A 17,142-nucleotide genomic window follows, 5' to 3' on the forward strand; every position below is an offset into this window, starting at 1 on the left:
CCCTGTGCCTTCCCATAGTAATAGTACACCCCTGTGCCTTCCCATAGTAATAGTACATCCCTGTGCCTCCCCATAGTAATAGTACACCCCTGTGCCTCCCCATAGTAATAGTACACCCCTGTGCCTCCCCATAGTAATAGTACACCCCTGTGCCTTCCCATAGTAATAGTACACCCCTGTGCCTTCCCATAGTAATAGTACACCCCTGTGCCTCTCCATAGTAATAGTACACCCCTGTGCCTCCCCATAGTAATAGTACACCCCTGTGCCTCCCCATAGTAATAGTAGACCCCTGTGCCACCCCATAGTAATAGTAGACCCCTGTGCCACCCCATAGTAATAGTAGACCCCTGTGCCTCCCCATAGTAATAGTACACCCCTGTGCCTCCCCACAGTAATAGTACACCCCTGTGCCTCCCCACAGTAATAGTACACCCCTGTGCCTCCCCATAGTAATAGTACACCCCTGTGCCTCCCCATAGTAATAGTACACCCCTGTGCCTCCCCATAGTAATAGTACACCCCTGTGCCTCTCCATAGTAATAGTACACCCCTGTGCCTCCCCATAGTAATAGTACATCCCTGTGCCTTCCCATAGTAATAGTACACCCCTGTGCCTTCCCATGCAAACAGTACAATCCTGTGCCTCCCCATAATAATAGTACACCCCTGTGCATCCGCATAGTAATAGTACACCCCTGTGCCTCCCCATAGTAATAGTACACCCCTGTGCCTCCCCATAGTAATAGTACACCCCTGTGCCTCCCCATAGTAATAGTACACCCCTGTGCCTCCCCATAGTAATAGTACACCCCTGTGCCTCCCCATAGTTATAGTACACCCCTGTGCCTTCCCATAGTAATAGTACACCCCTGTGCCTTCCCATAGTAATAATACACCCCTGTGCCTTCCCATAGAAACAGTACAATCCTGTGCCTCCCCATAATAATAGTACACCCCTGTGCCTCCCCATAATAATAGTACACCCCTGTGCCTCCCCATAGTAATAGTACACCCCTGTGCCTCCCCATAGTAATAGTACACCCCTGTGCCTTCCCATAGTAATAGTACACCCCTGTGCCTTCTCATAGTAATAGTACACCCCTGTGCCTTCCCATAGTAATAGTACACCCCTGTGCCTTCCCATAGTAATAGTACACCCCTGTGCCTCCCCATAGTAATAGTACACCCCTGCGCCTTCCCATAGTAATAGTACACCCCTGTGCCTTCTCATAGTAATAGTACACCCCTGTGCCTTCCCATAGTAATAGTACACCCCTGTGCCTCCCCATAGTAATAGTACACCCCTGTGCCTTCCCATAGTAATAGTACACCCCTGTGCCTCCCCATAGTAATAGTACACCCCTGTGCCTCCCCATAGTAATAGTACACGCCTGTGCCTCCACATAGTAATAGTACACCCCTGTGCCTCCCCGTAGTAATAGTACACCCCTGTGCCTCCCCATAGTAATAGTACACGCCTGTGCCTCCCCATAGTAATAGTACACGCCTGTGCCTCCCCATAGTAATAGTACACGCCTGTGCCTCCCCATAGTAATAGTACACCCCTGTGCCTCCCCATAGTAATAGTACACGCCTGTGCCTCCCCACAGTAATAGTACACCCCTGTGCCTCCCCATAGTAATAGTACACCCCTGTGCCTCCCCATAGTAATAGTACACCCCTGTGCCTCCCCATAGTAATAGTACACCCCTGTGCCTCCCCATAGTAATAGTACACCCCTGTGCCTCCCCATAGTAATAGTACACCCCTGTGCCTTCCCATAGTAATAGTACATCCCTGTGCCTTCCCATAGTAATAGTACACCCCTGTGCCTCCCCGTAGTAATAGTACACCCCTATGAGTTTTTTTACCCTTCAGAAATTAATCGAAAATGGAATGAAAAAAAGACTATTTCTTTCTGCAAAATGTTTCTTCAACCCACATTTTTTTCACTTTTACAAGTTAATGCATGATAAGATGGACACCACAATTTGTCCCCTAGTTTCTTCTGAGCGCGCTGATACCTCACATGTGGTCAGAAACCTCTGAAGGGCCCAGAAGGGAAGGAACAATATTGAAATTTTGGAACACAAATTGACTGACACACGCTGCTCAAAAAATATTAAACGTCTTACCCTCGGGCGATTTTTTTTTTTTCTTTTTTCATTTTCTGCTCCCCTCCTTCTGAGAGCCGTAACCTTTTTATTTTTTGTCAATCTTGCCATATGAGGACTTGCTTTTTGCGGGACCAGTTGTACTTTTGAATGAAACAATTAGTATTACCATATAGTGTACTGGAAAACAGGAAATAAATTCTAAGGCCCTGTGCGCACTTACCGATTTTTGCCACGGATGTCCTGCGGTTTTGCTGCATGTTTCGCTGCATGTTATGTTCATAACATCTCTGCAGTGATTCACCAGCAAATCCTATGGGAAAAAAATGCTGTGCGCACTATGCGGAATTTGACAGCTGCATGTTTTGCTGCGGGATTCCCGCAGCAAAAACAATTGCATGTCACTTCTTTTCCACAGGTCCCTGTGGGATTTCACTCCATTGACTGCAATGTAATCGTGAAATCCCACAGGGAAGTGATGTCATTACAGGAAGAGGAAGCGGAGCAGACACACACACATCCCAGACACAGACACAGAACACAGACACATCACTCACACACACATATAGACAACACATACAAATCAAACGGAAATATAGAAAAAAAAAAATCACGTGTGCTCCGCCGTATTTTTACCTTCCAGCCGAGGTAAGCACACAGCAGCGGCCTGGTATTCTCAGGCTGGGGAGGACGAGGGGCAGGGTTAATGTCCCCCCTCCTCCTGCAGCCAAGAATATCAGCCGCAGCTGCCATGGGACTGTCGCATGCATTATGCAACAGTCCCGGAGTGTCCCCGGCTCTTCCAGATGCCGTGATGCGGTGGCTATCCAGGTAATAACGAGTTAATGGCAGCGGATCGCCGCCACTAACTCCGGCCTTGATCATGGCAGCGTCTATGTGACAGCTGACATGATCAACCCGTAAGTAAAGTGAATAAACACACACACAAAGAAATCCTTTATTTTAAATAAAACACAAATAAGCCTCCTCGTTCACCCGTTTATTACCCACCCCAAACACACAGCTCCGGCGTAATCCACGTTTTGCGCTGCTTGCATCCAGAAGCGAGTGACACGCTGCTGAATGCAGCCTGGCAGCGAGACAGCAGAGGTAACCACAGGGCATTTCCCACGTCCGGTAATGTGAACTCACATTACCGCTCGGGAGAAATGCAGCGTGTGCTCATAGGGACTCTATCTATCCCTCTGTCTATTCTTCTATCTGTCTATCTATTCTTCTATCTATTCCTCTGTCTGTCTATTTATCTACTCTCTATCTCAGCAGGAAATTACCTTTTTTTTTTCAACGTGCTTTATTGCATGGAATGCATTAAAGCACATGTACCAACCCGCACGCGGCAAAATCGCGGCAATACCGCGAACAATATCGCGGCAAACCGCATGTAGTTTTCGGGTGCGGTTTGCCGTGGTTTTTTACAGCGGGTGCGATAATCTTTCATCAGACCCTGCGGAATTTTCTTAAGAAAATTCCGTTTTCCAGTGCACACAGGGCCTAAGTGCGGTGAAATTGCAAATAAAGTGCAATTGCACGAATGTTTTGGTGATATTTTATTCACTGTGTTCACTATATGGTAAAACTGATATGTCGGTGTGATGCCTCAGGTGCGAGTTTGTAGATAGCAAACATGTATACTTCTACTTCTAAGGGGTTAAAAAATATTCAGAAGTTTGTCCAAAAAAAGAATAGCGCATTTGGCACCATTTTCTGAAACCAGCAGCGTTCTCATGTTTCGGGATCTGGGGCTCAGTGATGGAAGGTTAGTGCAGCACATCCAGGATGGCACAGCAATGCGAGATGGGTTAGCTGTGTCTGTCAGCACAGTGTCCAGAATATGGAGCAGATTCCAGGAGATGTGGAGGTGGCCGTGGAGGGCTATAACCCAGCAGCAGGACCACTGCTTCCTCCTTTGTGCAAAGAGGAACAGGAGGAGCAGTGCCTGATGTCTGCAAAATGACTTCCAGCAGACCACTAATATCCATGTGTCTGCTCAAACTGTCATAAATAGACTCAATGACTGTGGTATGAGGGCCTGAATTCCACAAGTGGGTGCTATAAGGTGATTTGGCATCTGCCAGAGAACACCAAGATTTGCAGATTCAACATTGGCGTCTTGTGCTGTTTCCAGATGAGATCAGGTTCACACTGAGCACATGTCACAGACGTGACATTGTCTGGAGACACCGTGGAAATGCCTGCAACATCCTCCAGCAAGACCAGTTTGGCAGCATCCTCCAGCATGACTGGTTTCGCAGTGGGACAGTAATGGTGTGGAGAGGCATTTCTTTGGAGAGCCGCACAGTCCTCCATGTACTCACCAGAGGTACCCTGACTGCCATTAGGTGCCAGGATGAGATCCTCAGACTGACTGTGAGACCATATGCAGGTGCAGTTGGCCCTGGATTCCTTCTGATGCATAACAATGCTAGGCCTCATGTGGCTCAAGTGTGTCACCAGTTCTGCATGAAGGCATTGATGCTGTAGACTGGTCTGTCCATTACCCAGACCTGAATCCAATCCAGCTCATCTGGAACATTGTATCTCGTTCCATCCTCCAATGCTACGTTGCACTACAGACTGTCGATGAGTTGACTTATGTTTTAGTCCAGGACTGGGAACAGATCCCTCAGGAGAACATTCGCTACCTCATCAGGAGCATGGCCACACACTACAGCCTCATTTGCTTGTCTTGAGGCATTTCCACTGAAGTTGCATCAGCCTGTAATTTTATTTTCCACTTTGATTTTGAATATCATTCCAAATCCAGACGTCCATTTTTATATTTTATTGCTCTCAACGCATTCCACTATGTAATGAATAAAGATTTGCAACTGGAATATTTCATTCATTGAGATCTAGGATGAGGTATTTTAGGGTTCTCTTTATGTTTTTGAGCAGTGTAGATTGCTGGCACCATGCCGCATTTGTACAGCCCATAAGGTGTCGAAACAGAAGAAACCCCCACAAGTGACCACATTTTGGAAACTACACCCCCTCAAGGAGTTTATGTAGGAGTATATTGAGCATGTTGAACCCATAGGTGCTTCACAGAATTTTTTTTAAATGTGAATGTGAAAATGAAAATTGTGGGTGTTTTTTCTAAAAATTTTGTTTAGCCCCAAATTTGTAATTTTCACAATAGGTAATAGGAGAAAACAGACCCCATAAATTGTTACACAATTTATTCTGAATGCAATTATACCACACATGGTCATGCTGCCGCATATAAGAAGCATGGTATATGAAATCAGACCAACTTGGAGCCTGACGCACAACAAAAATACAAGTAAGGGGGTGTCACGCTGCTGGGTATGACAAGCTTTGCACGTGCGTTCAGATCTACAGGAAACCTGATGCACGACAAAAATGCAACCAACAATACAACAAGTAAGGGGGAACACAGGGGAAACTCCGAAGAAAGTGCTCAGCAGAGGGCGCAGAATAAATGTGATCCGAGGCGAATTCTGATTTTTGGGCGTTAGGATGAAGAAGTAGACAGCAGTACAAAAACAGTTTTTATTGTGTTTCGTCATCTGTTATAAGTGATACGATGGCTTTATTCTTTTGGTTAGTGCGATTACAGCAAAACTAGATTTCTATAGTTTTTTTTTTTTTTTGTTCTGCTGCTATCATATAGTAAAAATGTTTTTCATAAAAAGTTTTTTCATCGCCATATTCTGAGAGCTGTAACTTTTTTTATTTTTTGGCAAACAGAGCTGTATGAAGGCTTATTTTTTGGGCACCGTGTTGTAGATTTTTTTAGTACCATTTTGGTGTGTATACCATTTTTTTTATTGCTTTTTATTCAGATTTACAGATGCAGAATGAACAAAAAGCAACAATTCACGTATTGTTTTTAGATATATTTTTACACCCTTCGCTGTGTGGTAAAAGTGATTTATTTTTTGAATCAGTAAGATTCTAGTATAGTATACACTTGTATAGTTTTTTTTATGTTTTGCTAATTTTACACATTAAAAACAATATTTTACAGAAATGAATTTGTTTTTGCGTCACCATATTCTTAGAGCCGTATATTTTTTATTTCTTTGACAAATGAGCCATATCAGGGCTTATGTTTTTTGGGACAGTTTGCCGTTTTCATTGATACAATTTTTTTTACATATGACTTTTTAATTGCTTTTTATTTTATTTCTGTCAGTATGATGAAAAAGCATGTGCTTATATTATTTTTTGTACGGTGTTTACCATACAGAATATCTACCATGACAGTTTTATAGTTTAGGTTTATTTCAGAAACAGCTATACCAATAATGTGTACTTTTTTGTTTTTTCTTTTACACAAATACTGTATTTTTAATGGTGAAATTGATTTTTGGGATTTGTGTGCGCTTTTTTTTTTTTTTTTTTTTTTTTTTTCCTTAAGTTTTTTTTGTTACTTTTTCACTACTTAGTCCCACTGCGGGACATAAATATATTTTACTTTGATTACTGGTCTCACGCATTACAGGACTTGTGTACAGCAGTGCTGGAAATCGGTTAGTGACCCACTGACATAGCTAGCTTTTTAGACCCCGTTTATAGCAGGATCTAACAGGCCACCATACTCTGGAGTCATGAGTTGACCTCAGGGAACCATGGCAACCATCGGCACCCATGATTACAATCAGGGGGGAGCTATTGTATCAAAGGGGTCTTTTAACCCTCTTAACCATTTAGATACCAATATTTCGATAGTGCTAGTGGTATTTAAGGTGTTATTCATCCCCCTATCGGGTTTTACAACCTAATTTTTGCCCGCGAGGTGGTATTCACATTCCTTTTTGTCGTTTTAAAACGCCAATGACTAAGGACCGTAACGGTCTCCGTTTTAATGTGTATTGGCGGTCATTAAGGGCTTAATCATTAATAATAATAATAACAATAACAATAATAGAATGTTATCACGCCACTTGACATCTGCTAATGATGTGCCAATCACATAAGTGGTCTAGGGAGCCAACGACTCTTTGTTCCATTACAGTTGTCAACAGTATTGGTGTTATGAGGCCCACTGCTGGACTAGCCCATCTGAGGTTCGCCAGAAATGTAAAATGGCTTGACTGGTCCTGGCACCATACCATGGCTAAATAACACCACAATGGATAATACCACCACACAGTACATCAGTAATACCACACCATGATTAAATATCACCATATGCCTCTGACTAATGCTACCATGCTGTGAGTGGGTATCATCACGCTGCTGCTCAAATAATGCCTCCAACATCTGGTGACGGAATAACACCATCTTTCTGTGGTTGGACCCCTATAGTATGAATGTGACTCGCCCACCCCAGGGCTATGGGACACCCGGTGCCGGGCCGGACTAGTCCGGGGGACGTCAGTGGTGGTGGGGCCCGACTCCGTGGCCCTGGTGGGTGTCAGTTGTAATAGGGCTGGTGACTTGGGAGCAATTAAAGTATATGTTTCGTGACGCCACCTGTGGTCTGCGGCTATTAAGCCGCCGCTGCTGTGTGAGGCCTCCGGGGTGATGTTATGGCAGCAATGGTGGTACTGCTCCCCACAGGTGGAGCGGAACCCCGGGAACACTGTTAGTGCTCGTGAAAGTCTATGGTGTTGTGTGGCTAACACGGTGCAGGGCCGACAGGCAATGAAAGAACCAGGCACAAACAACAGTCTCTTTACCTTTTCCTCTTTTACTTTAGGAACAGTCCAGTCCTGGGAGACCGTCACAGGTGGTGATGGGGATCCGGTCGGCCTGGAAGTACTTGGGGTGATCTTTCTGGCCAGCTGAGTATGAGGCCTACTCCTGTGCTTTTATTTGTTATGATAGGACCCTGCTTCTCTGAATCCAGCAATGGCCCTCTTTGCTGCTGGGACCGATGGTACGTCCCTTTCCCTCTGTAGTAGGCTGCGCAGGCCCTCTCTGGTGCTTCTCTGCTGGAGTCCACACCGGGCCCTGATGCTGCAGCTGTACCTTCGGGCTGTTTATGGGCCAAGTGCTTGCAGCTCTCCTGCCCTTCGGATTCGGCTACCAGGGAGTATTTTAAGCCCTGGTGGCCACAGACTCCGATGTCCGAGTCTCTTCGCTGCCTCTCTGCTACTCCTGCTTCCCTGGGCCAAGCTGCTCTAGCTCTAGGCCCCAGATCCACAGGACAGCACACTCTGCGTCTGCTCACTATCACTTCTCCCTACAGACTGAACTCTACTTCCTCCCTCAGGTCAGACTTGAGGAAGGCTCCCTGGAATTCCAGGTTCAGAGCTCCCCCTGCTGGCCGGAGGGAGAACTGCGGTGGATGTTAAACTTGCTGGCCAATGGACCTCCCCATTACCTCCAGGCTCAGCATTAACCCTTTGGAAGGGCAATGCTGTTGTGGCGACCAGGTCCTGGGGCGCCACAAATGTTTAATACTGCAATACACCACCATAAGGTGATCGGATAATACCACTGATACTGTTATTGATGAACAACCATGCTGTAATTGTGCTAAACCATAACAGTGCACCCCTTGATGCATTATGTAACTGGATCAAGACATTCTTCCACAAAGCAACCCAACTTTACTGGAGAGCTACTCCGTTTTCTGTTATACGGTCATTAATCCTGTGCTCATTCATCTAGCACTATTTTACATGTATGAATGAAATGCTATTTGTTAATGTCTGTATCATCCAAATGTCTCTTCTTCACACTGCAGCTGTGCTGCTGGCTTTGTGTACTGGTGCTGTAGTGAATGAGCTGTCAGATGATTCATTAAAAAATGAGAGAGGACTTGATGATTATGGGCAGAATAAACACCAAATCACCAACCTCTTCAGGACAGACGAGTACTGCAGATTTCAGCTGGCATCATGCTGACGCCTCACACTGTAGCCAAAGTTACCCTTAAAAACATCTCTACAGCACTCACTAACAAGGACCTATACAGGGATCGGTGATGCACTAAGTTAGATGTGTGTATCAGAAACGTATGGCCTCATTCCCACTGGCGTATAAATAATCGCTTCGACACTCAACCGGAAAAGTGGGAAGAGTGTCATGCGCAGGTCACTCTGTATGTCATGGGAGTGCTATGCGAGTGTGACATTTTTTCTCGCCAAGCATCTATATGACTTGCGTATTCAATGCATTTTTAATATCATCTTTGCATACTGTAACTCTATGTAATGTTAAGGTACTTTTCATAATTAATAAAGCAATGACCATCGCATGACCATCGCCACTGCAGCCTGTCAACAAAGACTGAAATAGCAGCGGCTTAGAGGTGAAAAAATGTTAATCCTGAACAACCCCTTTAAAGGGAACCTGTCTGGTGCAATATCCACCCAGGACCACGAGCAGTTCTGGGTGCATATTGCTAATCCCCGCCTACTGTCCCTGTATGCACTAGTATAGATAGAGATCTTTAGAAAAAGTATTTCTAAAGATCTTTTATTTTATGCTAATGAGCGCGGGGACTAGTCCTAAGGTCGTTATTTCCCCTTACCCAGTCAGCCCACATAGCATGGTAGCACACCTCTGTGGGCATACTAACATGCTAATGAATATACAGCAACGCCACACATACCTCACTGTTCATGGCGGTCGGTGGAGGATGGATGTGCACTAGGCATGATCCGGAGTCCTTAGCACTTCCGGTCTTGCGCACTGTACCTCACTGAAGCCGGGAAGTTTACACCCAGCATCAATTTAGTGCGCGTGATTGGAAGCCTCGGGTACTCCGGATCATGCTCAGTGCGCATCCATCTTCCATCGGCTGCCATGAACAGTGAGGTATGTGTGACGTTGCTGCATATTCAATAGCATGCTAGTATGTCCACAGGGGTGTACTAGCATGCTATGTGAGCCGACTAGCCAAGGGAACAAACACCCTCGGGACTAGTCCCCGCGCTCATTAGCATATGATAAAAGATATTTAAGAATACTTTTTTTAAAGATCTCTTTATCTATGCAAGTGTATACAGGGACGGTTAGGCAGGGATTAGCAATATACACTCAGAACTGCTCGTGGTCCTGGGTGATATTGCACCTGACAGGTTCCCTTTAAGGCTACAGTTAAAAATATGCAATCTCAATGTAGAACTATCCATTTGAAGGAAAGGTTCTATATTTTGTTTGGTCCAAAGAGGAAATATTTTTTTGAGCAAGAGTATTATAATGTAAATCTGTATTCCCATGGCTTCCGCCAAGTTTGGGTCCTCAAAACTGGATCCATAACATGGATAACATATGGATGTGGACAATTGTTACAAGTAAAAATGGACCTGTTTTTTTCTCATATCAGGTACACGGATCTGTTAATTAAACAACTGTGTGAAGAGTGCTATTTTTAAAGAGAACGTATCAGCACAATTTTGTAATATAAAGTAAAGACACAACTAAATAACTGTAATGGCTCTGTAATACTGATTACATTGTTATCTTTGGTGAAGAAATCCACTTTGTGGTTCTTATTAAATCACTATTTGAAGTTTTCTGCTAATTAGAATCTGTGCACAAGGGCTGGACTGTACACTGGGTCTTCTCCTCCCTGTCTCTGATTCCCCAGGTCCTTTTACCTGGTTCTGGTCTGTGAATGACAGGTCAGTGCTGAGGTTTCACACAGCGGACCCAGATCATTCAAAGAAAGCAGGCAGGCGGAGGGAGTCACACTAAGGTAAGGGAAGACCCAGTATGCAGTCCGGCCCCTGTGGACCAAAATCTAATTAAGGCCGCGCTCACGTCAGTGGTATTCTGCCGCAATGACAAATCTGGCACAAATGCATTTCACTTTAATGCATTTCCTATGGACTTTCAGCAAGTTCCGGTCACATGAGGTTGTGTGCGTTGTACACAACCGCCTGTGACCGGAACTTGCCGCGAGTCCATAGGAAATGCATTGAAGTGAAACGCATTTGTGCCGGATCCAGCATTGCGGCAGAATACCGCTGATGTGAAGCCCGCCTAACAGAAGACTTTAAATGGTGATTAAAAAAGAGGCACAAAGCGGATTTCTTCATAAGTATCAATGAAATCAGTATTACAGAGCCATTACAGCCAAGTATATTCTTTACAGTACAAAATCAAGCTAACAGGCTCTCTTTAAATACATTTATTAGAAGCAGAAGCAATTTTCCAAAATATAGGTTATGTCCACATGAAATATAAATTGCAGATTTGCTGGTGACCTTACAGATATATCATTAATTTCACCCTCTGCTGTGCAAACCACACCATAAATACTATACATTAACATGCCACAACTGTAAAATCCACACTGCAGGTCAGTCTCCTTGTGGATTCTTTTGGTAAAATATGAAGAGGAGGGACTCTTTTTGAAATTCAAATTCACTAGATTAAAATTCACTAGATTCAATGAATTTGTCTATAAAGTTCACTTTTTGTGGCAAATTAATTACATGCAAATCACAGGTATCGCAAAGCCTCCATTTGCTCTAACTCGTGTAGCATTCTGAGTAGTAATGTTCGGACCCGGACTGTAAAAGTTCAGATCCGTGTGGTTTCAAAGATATCAGGGTACCGGACCTATGCCCGCGAGTCCGCCGGGTGTTGATCCGGATCCAGCACTGGGGAAATTAAAAGAAAATAAAGGAAAAATAAAGAAAATAATACTGAAGCAAGCACTTCATCCTTAAGCGGGGTTTACACGCTACGATTTCGCTACAGCGATCTTGTTGGGGTCACGGATTTTGTGACGCACATCCGGCTGCTGTAGCGATGTCGTAGCGTGTGACTTCTAGGAGCGATTTTGGATTGTTGCAAAAACGTCCAAAAACGCTCCTCGCTGATATGGGGGTCCGCTGCCAGTTATCGCTGCTGTCGCTGGGGCAAAGTTGATCCTCGTCCCTGCGGCAGCACGCATCGCTACGTGTGACGCCGCAGGAACGAGGATCATCTGGTTACCTGCCTCCGGCCACAATGCGGAAGGAAGAAGGTGGACGGGATGTTATGTCCCGCTCATCTCCGCCCCTCCGCTTTCATTGGGCGGCCGCTTACTGACGTCGCTGTGACGCCAAACGGACCGCCCCCTTAGAAAGGAGGCGGTTCGCTGGTCACAGCGACATCGAAGGGCAGGTAAGTATGTGTGACGGGGGTGCGTGATTTTGTGTGCGACGGGCAGCAATATGCCCGTCACGCACAAACGATGGGGGCGGGTCTCATGCTAGCGATATCGGGCCGGATATCGCAGCATGTAAAGCCACCCTTACTGCACATGCACTGCTTTCCCTGCCCACTGGCCATCCTGGAGTCTGTGATTCATTGCAGTTAGACGCACCCCCCAGCCTGTGTGACAGTATCTCACTGCAAAGAATCACAGGCGTTGTCTGTGGGTCAGTATCGTGGTATATAACTAAATAGATGAATGCAATATTCAACTAATGCGGGCATCACACGGTACGATTTATCGTGCGATTGCACGAGCGATCGTACCCGCCCCCCGTCGTATGTGCGTCACAGGCAATTAGTTGCCCGTGGCACACAAAGTCGTTAAACCCCCATCACACATACTTACCTCAGGGATGACCTTGCTGTGAGCAGCAAACGTCCACTTCCTGAAGGGGGAGGGACGTTCGGTATTACAGCGACGTCACACAGCGGCCGGCCAATAGAAGCGGAGGGTCGGAGATGAGCGGGACGTAAACATCCCGCCCACCTCCTTCCTTCCGCATTGCTGCCTGGATGCAGGTAAGCTGTGTTCATCGTTCCTGGGGTGTCACACGGAGCCATGTGTGCTGCCCCGAGTACGATGAACAACCAGCACAAAGTAGAATAAACGATTTTTTAAAAATGAGCGACGTGTAAATGATTCGCGATTTGTAACAGATTTGCGATCATTTACAGACGCTTGTAGGTGTCACACGGGACGACGTCGCAAACGATACCGGATGTGCGTCACTAAAACCGTGACCCCCAACGACATATCGCACGACAGATCGTCTCGTGTGACGCCCGCATTAGGGTCTACCTGTATTATGATACCCAACCCAGATAAAGTGCATGGCTACAGGCTGCAGCCCCCAGCCATGCGCTTATCTTGTCTGTGTATCAAAATAAAAGGAACCGCATATGGGTTTTTAAAAAAAAAAAAAATATTTAAATATATAATTAAAAAAATTGGTGTACAGTTCCCCTCAATTTTGATACCCAGCCATAATAAAGCCTTACAGCTGGAGGCTGGCATTCTCAGACTGGGGAGGTCCAAGCTTATTGGGCCACCCCTAGCCTAGACATAGCAGCCTCCAGCTGCCCAGGATTGTATCATCCATTAAATGTAACAATCCCCGCGCTTTACCTAGTTCTTACCGATTGTCCGAGTGCGGTGGCAATCGAGGTAATAAGGGGTTAATAACAGCCCACATCTGCCACTAAGCCCTAGATTACTGATGGGGAGGGTCTATGAGACTCCCCCATTACTAATCTGTAAGTGAAAGTAAATAAACCCAAACACTGAAAAAAATCCTTTATTTGAAATAAAATACAAAAAAACATCCTTTCACCAATTTATTAACCCCCAAAACACCCCTAATTCACATGAGGTCCCACAATGATTCCAGCTCTGCTATATATCTGAAGTCACAGTGCACGATTATGGTACATGAGTGAACGCTGTGAGATTCAGGCAGAGAATGAATGAGATGCGCGATCAGCTGTGACATCACTCAGGTTATTTGCGGTCACAGCGGGAGGTTCCACGATCCTCCACCTGTGTTTTTTGCCAACGGATGCAGATTTGGTGCTGAAATTTTTACACCATATTCCTGCACCCAATCTACACATCCTGGCAAAAAAACGCATCATACCACATGCGGTTTTGATACGTTTTTTCTAGGAGGTGAGGATTGGGTGCATGAATATTGTGTAGAAATTTTGTCAACAAATTTGCATCCCTTGGCCAAAAAAAAGGTTTTGACACAATTTCGGTGCAGTTTTCTGTCAGGAGGTGCAACTTTGGTACTGAAATGTCTGCACTAGATTTCAGCACCAAATTTGCAACTCTTGGCAAAAAAACCCACTTTTTTTTTTTTTTTTGCATTTTTGGGCCAAGAGATACAAATTTGGTGATTAAATGTTTGCACAGTATTCATGCACCCAATATTCTACACCTCATGGCAGAATATATTGTAAAAATTTCAGCACCAAATTTGCATATCTTTGCAAAAAAACCACGGTTTCTACTAGGAGATGCAGGTGAGTTCACTAAGTTTAAGGAGGTCAAATGAGGTCCTCTGAGGCCATGTTACCTGCTGTAACAGCTGGAGGAGGACTGTGGGAACCCTTAGCTGCGACTGCAACTAATCTGAGTGAAGTCACCACTAATCGCTTGGCTCATTCATTCTCAGCCTGGAGCTCACAGCGGACAGTCATGTTCTATGATCACGCACTGTAACTTTAGATATGTAGCAGCTGGATTCATTGTCGGACCTTGTGTGGATTAAGTTGGACCTGCAGGGGTGTTTTGGGGGTTAATAAAGTGGTGAAAAAGGGTTTTGTTTTTGTATTTTATTCCAAATGGATTTTTTTGGTGTTTGTGTTTATTTACTTTCACTGACTGATTAGTAATGGGGGAGTCTCATAGACCCTCACTGTTACTAATCTAGGGCTTAGTGGCAGCTGTAGGCTGCCAATAACCTCTTATATTACCCCGATTGCCACCGTACCAGGACAATCAGGAAGAGACAGGTAAAGCGCCGGGCTTGTCGCATCTAATGGATGCAACAAATCCAGGCAGCTGCAGGCTGTTATTTTTAGGTTGGGTGGCGGCCCAATAACCATGGGCTTCCCCCAGCTGTCGGGCTTTATCTTGGCTGGGCATCAAAATTGGGGGGGTGCGCACGCCAATGTTTTAAATTATTTATATAAATAATTAAAGAGAAAAAATCTGCACTGCATGCGGTTCTTCCTATTTTGATATACAGCCAAAATAAGCGCATGGCTGGGGGCTGCAGCTTGTAGCCGTGGGCTTTATCTGTACTGGGTATCATAGCATGGGGGGACCCTATAACAATTGTTTTATTTATTTATTTTTACTATACAATAGACACGCAGACAGAATTTGTGATTGGAAGCAGTCAGCTGACACGCTGACATTCAGGGTGGGAGCACATCTGACAGCAACCAATCACAGGTGCTGGTGGGCGGGAAAAGCAATGCACATGCAGTTAAGGCTAATTTCCGGTCCAGGAAATGAATGCTTGGCCTGGAAGCAGTGTACAGCTGTGCCAGAGCCTTGGTGATTACAGTGTGCCTGATCTTATCCCCCATCCCTTCTACCAACATTTTTAATTCGCAAAATGGAGGGGAGCCAGCACTGCTTATGAGTGGCATGCAACAATGAGAACATAAAAAGTGTAATACTCACAAATTCATTCCTACTGTAACAATTCAATGAGATTTTTTGCAAATGATTGATCAATGATTTGAGCCCCCCTGCCCCGTCACGGCAAATCTCTATAGGGGGGTCCTTACACTATATTTATAATTTATATACGTACCATTAGGTCTCGTGTTATGCGCAGGATCATATAAGAACACCACCTATTTTGCAATATGGTTTGCAAATTCCTTCTGTTGCCATCAAAATTCATGTTGGTGCCTGTTCACATACAGCCACTGCCCCCTGTTCCATAGGCATCATTACTAAATCACCATCTGTCTGGGGCTGTTCCGCCCTCATCCATGTTTGCTGGTTTGGCACTGTGAGGGCCAGTTCTGACATTGTGCTGGTGTGTGTGGTTCTGCCACACACACTGGCACCTGAGCTGCCCCTTTACTCGCAGTTGTCTGTCCTTGCAGCATGGGAGCGGTTCTGACATTTCTCAGGTAGGTGGTGTGACGACATGGACTCTCATGGGTTTAAGTTTCTTAAAATTCAGCCAGACAGGATGATAGATTGTTTATAGACTGGGGATAAGTCCCTCATTGTTTTTACAAGACTCTTGTTGACTCATGTAATTGTGTTGGCCACTGAAAGCCAGATGTATTGTTTCTCCAGACTCTTCCAGTAATCATTGTATTGTAGTTGTGTATTGCTAAAGTAATTACCTTAGTAGCCATTGTCTAGTCGGTGACTTCCAGACTACATGTATACCCTCAGTCTTTCTGTAGACATCATTTGGATAAACATTGTCCATGCAGCTTGAGATTCATCCAATCGATGAGGACGCAGTGTATCCAAGTGGAAGGCTGTGGCTATAAAAGGGATTTCTTTAAGCCACCAGGGGGTTGTTGATGGATGCTGATGGATCCAGTCTAAGCTCTTAGGAGCTAACTAGAGGATCAGGATATTTATGGCTTCAATCTAGGGACTCCGGTTCCAGTTGGAGACCATATCCACAGCCTAGGGATTTCGACTCCGGCTGCCAGGATTGTATCATCATACCAGGACTACCTAAGGAGGACACTCAGGTTGGGATAGTTCAGTCACCTGTTACAGACTTTGCAGACCTCAGCCAGCTTCCTAAATCTGGCGTTATTCCAGTCACGGTGGGTGCCCACCGAAAGCGGGGTGCTGCCGGATTGGAGTAAGTAGCCCTGGAACCTGTGAGGCATGGACATTCTAAATAGAAGAAAAAACAAAAAAGCTAGCACTAAATGTGCACTACAGCACTAAAAATTCCAACTGTACTTATTATAAATTTGAGATTTTTGGCAAAAAATTGCAATTTCTTGAGCCACCCCGCCACTCCACGGCAAATCTCATTTGGGGCAGTCCTAACACTAAAATATTTGTATAAAATGTGCCAAATGGCCTCACATATGAAATAGTAGAACTGCTCTTAGCAGCACTCACCTGGTCTATTTCAGTCCCATACCCATGACTGAATCATGGCTGTGGGCGGGACAGGTCCAAGCAAATGCTGCATGAAGTAAATAGCCTGTGGACAGGGCCTGATGACTGAATGTGAATAGTCACCAATCGCCAAAATCTAGGCAGATGGAATACATCCCAAATTGGGGTGCATAGCAAGGTGGGGGTCAGCCACCGACCAATTCAATTAAGAAAAAACAAAAAAGCTAGCACTAAATGTGCACTACAACA

The sequence above is a fragment of the Anomaloglossus baeobatrachus genome, chromosome 4, assembly GCF_048569485.1.
Source record: "Anomaloglossus baeobatrachus isolate aAnoBae1 chromosome 4, aAnoBae1.hap1, whole genome shotgun sequence".
NCBI lineage: Eukaryota > Metazoa > Chordata > Amphibia > Anura > Aromobatidae > Anomaloglossus > Anomaloglossus baeobatrachus.